General features: G+C 40.6%; 1 long non-coding RNA gene across 1 annotated transcript; it reads right to left on the bottom strand.

Annotated features, from left to right (window-relative positions):
- Positions 1-2,134: 2,134 nt before the first annotated feature.
- Positions 2,135-3,981, bottom strand: LOC135981313 (uncharacterized). Its single transcript, XR_010598275.1, has 2 exons — positions 3,852-3,981; positions 2,135-3,340 (listed from the first exon to the last, which is right to left on the bottom strand). It is a non-coding gene; the product is annotated as an uncharacterized LOC135981313 (long non-coding RNA).
- Positions 3,982-9,306: the final 5,325 nt, after the last annotated feature.

Raw genomic sequence — 9,306 nt, 5'->3', positions numbered from 1 at the left:
CATGACACAACCTCTTGATTCAGGAATTCTGAAATGTATCATTTGGAAATGTTTGTTCTAATTTTTAAACAACTTTTTTTGGTTCCAATTCCTGATGAAAACAAATGTTGAAATAGCAGCATTTCCTATAAGATGGGAATTCCTTTTTTTTTTCCAATCAGCTCTGTCCTATACAAATGGCAGAGCAACCAATTACGTTGAAAGGTCTCCAGGCCACATTTAGACATACCATCTTTTTTATCGTTATTACTTTTAATTTTTTAATTATTTGTTCTCTAATTCAAGCTCTGTGTGTGGGCTGGACTGGGTCTCAGTAGAGCAAAGATTTTAAGAGCTGTGCAACATTATGGTGGTCTGATATGGATTGCTGCTATTCTCTATTTTAATAACAACTGTTTTCCCTTAGCATTTTAAAGCTGGCAGTTGTTAGTCTTTTTAATTGACCTGCCCATGAAGTGATAATGCTAGGGACAGTTGACACAAAGGATGCAACAGAACGAAATCATAACATTAATTATATGATTGGGGTCTATTTCAGCTACAGAAAATCCTTTCTCTGTGATTAGCCAATTGCCCCTAAATTTGTGTGTGTTTTTCCAGCCCACCACAAGCCTTGGTCTTTTCTATAGTCTGTTTCCCTTTAAATGCTATTTCAGGCTTGAGTTCACATGTCTTTCCATAGCTCATAGTATTCTTGTAGTAGAGCCAATTGCCTGATAACACTTTTGAAAAGAATTAATGGGGTAAAGTAATGCACAGTAATGACACAAAATTCAGTATTTTTTATGGTTCCTCACAATAGGTTTGATTGCTGTGCATTCACCTACCAAAAATGCAGAATAAGCACCAAATGATTTTTTTAGTGTAATTATATTTTAAAGCCATATCATTACAATTGTATTAGCCTAACAGTTACATATTCTTATACAATTCTCTCATCATAATGTCCTTTTTAAGATGAAGACTCTTACAAGTGCATCCCCAAGAAATCTGAGGTCTCTGCTATGGCTTTGGCATTGCATTGCTGTCTTCCCTCAATGCATTATTTTACTTAGGTTAGACTTGTTGCAAACAAACAAATGTGCACACTGAGCTTTTCTGTGCCTACTGGCATAAAAGCAGGTCTTTGGGTTGGCATGTATGGCAAGAGACTTGGAAGCCAGAACAGGCTTTTGGGCTCTCATTTTTCAGCCATTTAGAACCCAAATCATTGATATCACATGTGCAGCAAAGACTGCTCCACAGATAACTATTATGAGATCAGCTTTTCTTTAGTTTGGGATGCAGAACTTGGAATTCAATCTCTTTCTTCATCCACAATAAATAAACATAAAGCTCTGCACTCCCTATTTACTGTATAACCCCACCTGCTACGCTTTTAACACCCTGTTTAGCTTCACTGCAATGTTTCTTTTAATCCCCTGTAACCCCATTACAATGTGCTCAATCTATAAGAGGAAGGTTATTGGTTCCACTTCGATCTGCTATTGTCCATTCCTACTCACTAGCTCTGATGGTGTTTAGTGTCCCAGGAATATGCTTTCTTTCTCTCTCTGTCTTCTTTCTATATAGGTGCCATGATGGGGGTAACACTTGACAGCTCAAGAATGGAAAAGCAATTCTGTATGATCATATACGCAAATGCCTTTTAGGTTTTTATATTTATATTTTATATTAAAGGAAAAATGTTTATTAATAGCATGAAATGAGAAATGAAGCCTTTGAGCAAAAACATGTGATAAGCTAGGACAAGTGTCTGAGGCAAATGTTCACGTGGAGCAATTATTTCTACAAACCAATATAAGGTCAGAAGAACCTTTTCTGGGGTTTTTGCAGGACAGAAATGCTGTTCTTATATATTCTCTAAGCACAGGGCCCCACTTTGAACTTCTATTGAAAGACAGGACTTCCAATGGAGGCAAGTTAATATATAAATAATACCCAATATTCATGGCTTGCTCCTGAACCCCAACTCTGCCTTTTTGGATGGAGGGAGGAAGAGGTCATAATTTCTTTATTTCATTCCCAAAAACATTGCCACTTGCAAGTATAGATTTCTTAGTGGGCTCCACAGTATAACTACTAGTAAGTGTTTTGGTTGCCATGTGAAAACAATCCATTACTCTGAGGAGGGTGAGTTTATTCAATAATTTTAATTATGTATAGGGTCATATGCCATGGGATTTATGGCATCCTGAAACAGTCACTGGATCTGTTATTGAATCTCCTGTCTTTGGCCCCTAGTTTGTTCTCTAGAATAAACACCCTTTGCTGCTTGCAACAACACTTTTTCCCTGAAGGCTTTTTTTTTACTGACTCATAGCTCCTATTCTTTCTGAACCTGACTCTATGGCCTTTTGACTTTGCCATAATACTTTTTCAGTTAATGTATTCTAGGTAGCTTCTTGGACCCTCTTTCACGCTGGTTCAGTACTGATTGGTGTGGATTACCTTTCTCTTCTGACCTGTTTACAACCTTCCTGTGTTGTGTCATGTTAGACTTAGTCCCGATAGCCTCTGGGACAGGAATTGTGTCTTTATTCATTTATTAGGTGCTTAATGCATTTCTGGGTGCTTGAACAATAATAATAATGTGACTCCCCCTGAAGTCAGTTAGCAGCAGTTCCTTTCTAACATTGCGAATTATCCTGCCTGGTGGGAGACTTCCATACCTGTTTCTACTTTTAGGTGTCAGTTAAGTGTTCAGATCCCTTACAGTTCAGTCTTCTCATGCAATGTTCAGAGTGTGTTTTTTTTTTCCTGTTGACAACTCAGCAATTTCACATGGATCATCTCCAGGTCAGTCCCTAGGTCTTGCTGCTTTTCAGCCTCCAGTTAACAAAGATTACAAAAAGAGGGTCATTGTTGCCTCTGTTCCCTCTTGTTCAATTTGGAGGATGTTCTGGCAGGCAGTCAGCTTCAGTGAGTCCTGGTGATTTGGCACTGGTCTGAGTTCTGCTTACTTCCCCTCTCAGGCATACAGGCCAGGAAAATGTTGTAATGCAGTTTCTTCCCTCCCGTTAGTCCTTGGAGATTCCTCCTCTTCAGCTTCAAGTGCAGACATTCAAATATTGCCTTTCTTTGCTGTTTTTTAGCTCAGAGTTCTTGCAACTTCCTGCCTGACTAACAGGTCCATCTCCTCCTCTTCACTCCTTATATGAGCATGAGGTCATGATGAAGTTGTTTACTCATAAGTCTGCTTCCAGAAACCCTTGTCCTTTCAGTTTGTAACCTTTTAAACCCTTGCAGGGCTCTCAAAGTTTTCAGCACAGTTGTTTTCCTTTTGAGTTTTCAGTTTACATTATTAATCTTTTTATTTTTCTATCTGCATACTTGAGTGCTACAGGATTTTTATGCAAACATGAAAGACAGAGAAAACAAATATTATACAGGAGACAAATATACAGGAAAAAGGAGACTAATCTTAATTTAGTTTAACAAAAAATGTAAGTGGATAGGATGGGTGGGAAGCTTCCAAAGAGTAGCTGTAGTGCCAGAAGCTAGTTATAAGGGCTAAATTTGGAAAAGAGTCTTCAAGTTTGCAGGTGCAATTAATAACTGATACAAATGATGGCATTTGGAAGCCCATCTACCTTGTTTGCAGTTAGACATGCAAATACTCTCCTTTGCAACTGGAAATCTGTGCTCACAACTAACTCTAAGTACAAAATAGCAATTATAAACATGGAAGTTGTTACAGAATTTGACCCTAACATCTCTTTTTGCTCTTTTTATATGTTTACATAGGTCTGGAACCAAAATGGAAAATCAAAACTCTCTGACTCTAGAAGAGTGGGAATGATGTTGGGACCACATAAACAGAGATATCGTAATGATCCATGAGTATTTACCTGTGGGCTCTTTGAGAGTGTGCTGTGTGTAGTAGACTGTTCACTCCTCTTGTACTGGGAAGAGAGCAACCATTATACAGTCCTAGCTTAGTTAGAACACAGAAACCTAGTCTCTCAAGGCATGTCCACAGTTCAGAGAGAGCTATCAGTTGCTAGAAATGGAAATGAAATAAGGACAAAAGAGAGATCTTTTGAATAATATAAGCCAAAACAAAAAGTAGTTTCCCTGATAGTAAACCTGAAGTTTCTTCCAAGCCTGTGTGAGACTGGAAAACCTGATAAAGCAAATAGTTTGTTTGAGCTTAAAACCTATAATCAATTTTGCATCCTTTACAGCATGGCATCTGAGGACTTGTCACTACAAAAACAGGTATGTCCCTAACTCAAGTTAGCTAATACCCTTTAACTAACTCAAGGTAAAATCCTAATGAAGACAAAGTAGATTGTACTTTTCATATGACTTAGAAGTCAAGTTAAATTAGTGGTGGAGCCTTTGAGTTAGGAATGCAACTTTTTTTTTTTTTAAAGTGAAGACAAGGCCCCGGAGCCAATCTGAAAGTCACTACGTGTATATCAAAAAATTGGCTACATCTCCAGGCATAGGGTTGTGGAATTTGATTTTTTTCCCTCCTTCAAATGCCACAGGAAAGAAATCAGCTGTGCAAAATTCTGCTCTCAATTTTCTCAGGCAAGTGCAATGAATTTTGATGACCAGGAAAGATCGCTCTTCATTTTCATCAAGCATCATGCTTAAGTCTGGGAGAGTAGGTTTTAGGCTGGCAAATTTTCATGGTAACTTTCACATTTAAAACTGAAGAATATGTTGAGTAGTTTCCCACTCACTCGAAGCTTTTAGAAGCTTCAAAATGTTTCCTGAAAATTTTTTAACTCTATGGTCCCACCTTCACTCCATGCGAGCAAAAATACATTACTATTAGCTTGGTCCTAACACGTTTCTCCTGAACATTTTGGACAGCACTTCCCTCCACTCCACCACCCAGGGAACCATGTTATTAAAACATTATAAAACCATACTGGCAGAGGTGGACAAAGTGGTTCATCATTGGAACTTGGCTTCCTTTTTCTGAGAGGTCTTAGATTATCGCCGTGAAAGCTCTTATCCACTCTCAGAGCCCAGCATGGACTCTTCAGCAGGGTTCCATTCTGTCACCCCTCCTGCCCAATGTACCGTACAGGCCAATAGGGGAGACTGAGGTTTTTGGGCTGCAGTATGTTGACATTCAGCTCTGTATCTCCTTTTTGTCAGATCTTGGGATACAGCTTCTTTTCTTTCTCACTATCCACAGGCCTCTGCAGACAGGGAGGAAGAGAAACTGGTCTGAATATGCTCAGCTCTTCATCCCATATATTAGGGTGAGCTGCTGAGTCTTGAGGTGGAGCCAAAAAAGCCTACTAGGCCCATGAAGCATGCAGCATTTGTCCTTAGCAGGAGAGTCAGCACTGTGAATACCCTCTCTCTCTTGGTGGACTGTGAGGAGAATAGGATTTATTGGGGTAATAGCACTCTTTAGAGGGGCTTCCTGGGAGCTCCATGTGTGATGGTGTACCTGAAGCAGGATTCTAGGTGGCTTCCCACTCACTTGGATGATGGTGCTCCCAAAGGGGACACTTCCGATGGGCTTCCCTTCAGATAGTGCATGACCCAAGGAGAGTTTCAGAGCCACTCTTGGGTGATGATGGGAAGTGGGTGGGCTTTCTGAGACTTCCCACATCCTGTAGGTGGTGGTGTCCAGCAGGGAACTTTTCTGGGCTCAAGTTACGTGGGGTAGGGGCCTAATCAAACTGGCACGTAAGGAGCCACTAATGTGTTTTGACTGGCCCTACCTGTCAATAACCAAGGTGAGGAACCTTGACAGGAACAAGTTAGCTGGAACTCATTCTAGATAAAATGGAGTTGATTCTAGTTGGAAGAGGACAGAACTAATTACACTGACATGATTTGTGAATGCTCCATCTATTGAGATCTTATGATGAACCTTCTCAATAAGAGCTGCAGTCTCAGGATGCTTTTGGACTTGACAGCACTTAGAGAAGGGGTCACTTGTCCCACTCTCCCCCCCACCCCCCACCTGCAGTTAGTGATGTGTTTGTGGCCTTTCCTTGCTGATGAGGCCCTCACTACATCGTTTAGGTTGGACTACAGTAACATGTTGCAATTGAGGACTACTAAAAAGGTTCAGCTAGTGCAGCTTAGTGGCTCTGTAACTAGCACATGTTGTATGCATAGCAGTAGTTGCATATTTTAGTTCTATATTTTTAAAGGAGTCATGTGACCAAAAGTATTTATATTTTATGTGAAGGTACCACAAACTACTTCTAAATCTCTCTAACTATGAAACTAATTTTAACAATACCATTATTATATAAAAGAGTTTCCAGCATGCATATCCTTCCCCAATCTGATTTATATACACTGCCATGCAAAGTGTCAGACACACCATCTGTCTCCCACTTGGTAATGTAGTATCTAAGATCTATTTGATGTCCTTTAAAAAATGATATTTTGATAGGTCTTTATATCAGTAGCCAAATATAGTGAGTCAAATCCTGAAGTCCCCAGTTCAGACTTCCATGGGACATTTGCCTGACTAAAGACTTCAGGATTGAACCCAATTTGAGAATAAAGTTTTTTATGACCTTGTCCCCAAACATTTTTGTTTCTTGTGTGGCAAGCAACATTAATAGGATTAAAGGATTTTACTGTAGCAACTTGAATGCCAGGTAGACCCAGCTTGTGCAAGTGTAACAGGTGATGGGTGCAAGTTTTGTACACTTCTTATAATGTTTATTACACTTGGCTTAGGGACTAGCCATGATCAAGGTCCAGTTGTGCCCCACAACCACATAGTAGTACAGTCTTTGCCATAAAGAGTTTATAATCTAATAGGATAGACGAAGGGTAGGGAAAATGGGTATAACATACAAGCAAAAGTGATTGATGTGATTGTAGCAACCATCACTTACGTTTGGTGAGTTTGGGATGGGGGCAGGGGAGTTAGTTGGATGGGGTTATAGCTAAATGGGAAGGGAAGGTAGAGGGCTATTGAAGGGCGGGATTTTGAGGGGAGATAAAAGGGGAGTAAAGGCACAGGCAGATATGAAGTGAGACTGAGGTGAAGAGGATGGAGAGAGGGGTTGGGAGGGGTTGGCGGAAATAGCCAATCAGCTCTGGGGAGAGAATGTCCTATCAAAGCTGTAGAAAATAATCTGATTACATCATCCATGTTCACTGGTCCCTCCCTCAGTCTCTGCCTGCTCCTTCTGCAGTTTTTCTCCAACCTCTCATTGTGGGATGGGCAGGAGGACAGACTCTATGAATCTATGGCTTTCCCCTGCACAGACCTGGGGCATGAACGGGGGCTGGAGGCGAAGTGTGGCCAGCAGGTCAGTTATCACATGCTGCTTTCCTGCACCTCAAGCTTAACTTTTTGCTGTCTTTCTGTCTTTTCTGAAATTTTTGGAAAGCATTAAACCATGAAAAAGGTGCAAACAAAAGTCCAGTGGCTCCTTACAGCTAACCGCATTCAGTCCTTCAGTTAATAAGTGACTGGCTTTTGTCAGCTTGTGTATAAAACCCTATATTGGCAACAGTGACTATTCAAAAATCATGTAAGGCCCCCAGAAATTCATGAAATAGTTTTTAAATCCCATGAGTTAAGGGAAATAAATAAGGAGTTCTTTTGATTTACCATCTGGTGTATGCACCTTTAGGGTTCATATTTTTAACCTTTTCCTCTGCAAGCATGAGGGCTTAAAACTTTAGAAAAAAATGAAAGCTGAGATTCTCATGTCTGCCTAGGACTCCAATAGGCTGGAGCTTTAACAGGACCACTAAACTCCCAGGACTCAAAATAAAATGGCATGAGTTGGTAATATTAAAAAATACATAGCCTATGGCCAAAGGTTACAGCTTTTGAGACCCAGCGACACTAACACCTTTCATGAGTTAGGTCTTATTCTTCTGTCAAGTCCATTGAGCCCACGATAACTCCTGTATTTGTGACTACAGCTGAGGAGAGTACAGTAATACTGTTTCACAGAGGATTTTGAGATTTCAAAATATGGCTTAGTTCCGATTCGGAACAAAAATAAAAAAATTAGGAAATTCTCCATGAAATGGAATTATTGTGATCCTTCCAGCTCTGTTGGGAGCCCTGGCTCCAAGGCAGCTGCCTAGGCTCCAGGCTTCCTGGAATGTAGACCTGGGCAAAACATTTTTGCCTAAATGGAATTTCTGTGCAATATGCTGTTCTGTCAAAGCCAAAACCTTTCATGGAGATGTAGCAGTTTCCACAAAAATTTCATGAGGAGGGATTCTGCGGCGGGAATGGTAGGTGAGACTGATTTTAGCCTGGCAGGTTGTCCCAGAGCTGGGGAGCCTTGGCCACCAAAGAGCTGGGAGCCTGGGAGCACGGACTCCTAGGACTTCAGAACTGTCAGCTCCCCATCAGCCCTCCAAATCATCTGCTGAGGAGTGAGGTGAGCAAGCTGGTAGGAAACCCAGGAAAGTTTCAATACCTGCCTAGCAGGCAGGGGTCCATCAGAATGTTGTTAAAATCAACACAGGCCCACGAATGTTTCAATTTCAAAGAATTGGCAAATTTTGATTAGAAAAAAAAAGTTTAATTGAAATTTTTCAAACCAGCTGCATTTATAACCTCTTCTGTACGTGAGCTGTGATTGTCTCAGCTCTTAGGCTGTGACTATGCCAGACATCACAAAATGAGGGCTTTCTATATGGAGACTCAAGAAACACTAATGAGCATACCTACTAATCACCACACCCTTCTCCTAGATGTTTCTGGGCCCTTCTAGTTGAGTTCTGCTATCTGCACATGTGCAAAGACACATGATTCAAACAATGTCTCTGGCCCGCTGCTGCTCCTCCTTTTCTTTGGATTTAAAAATAATATGATGCTGCATTATCAGGCTTTGGGCTACAGTAGCAGCAATGAGTCAAACATTTTCTAATGTGGATATTTCAAAAACTCCATCTTGGTTTTTCACTTTTCTGGTAGAATCCCCTACAGCTCTGACCTCTCTGGAAAATTTCACATATTCCATTGGCTTCAGCAATTGCCCCTATGATATAATTCCCAAATCTACCTCTTCATCTCCTCGGTACAATACTCTAGCTCCATTGGTCTCTCTGATATCTCTTCATGGATGCCTTACCATCTATGGATAGTAATTCCATGCTTGAAAAATAAGAATATAGCATTAGGGATATATTACCGACCACCTGACCAGGATGGTGATAGTGACTGTGAAATGTTCAGGGAAAGTAAAGAGGCTATTAAAACAAAAACAAAAATCAATAATAATGGGGGATTTCAACTATCCCCATATTGACGGGGGGACGTCACCTCAGGATGAGATGCAGAGATAAAGTTTCTTAACACCTTCAATGACTGCTTCTTGGAGCAGCTAGTCC

This window comes from Chrysemys picta, chromosome 2 (assembly GCF_011386835.1).
Source record: "Chrysemys picta bellii isolate R12L10 chromosome 2, ASM1138683v2, whole genome shotgun sequence".
In the NCBI taxonomy this organism is placed as follows: Eukaryota; Metazoa; Chordata; order Testudines; family Emydidae; genus Chrysemys; species Chrysemys picta.
This window is presented reverse-complemented; position numbering and strand designations above follow the sequence as displayed.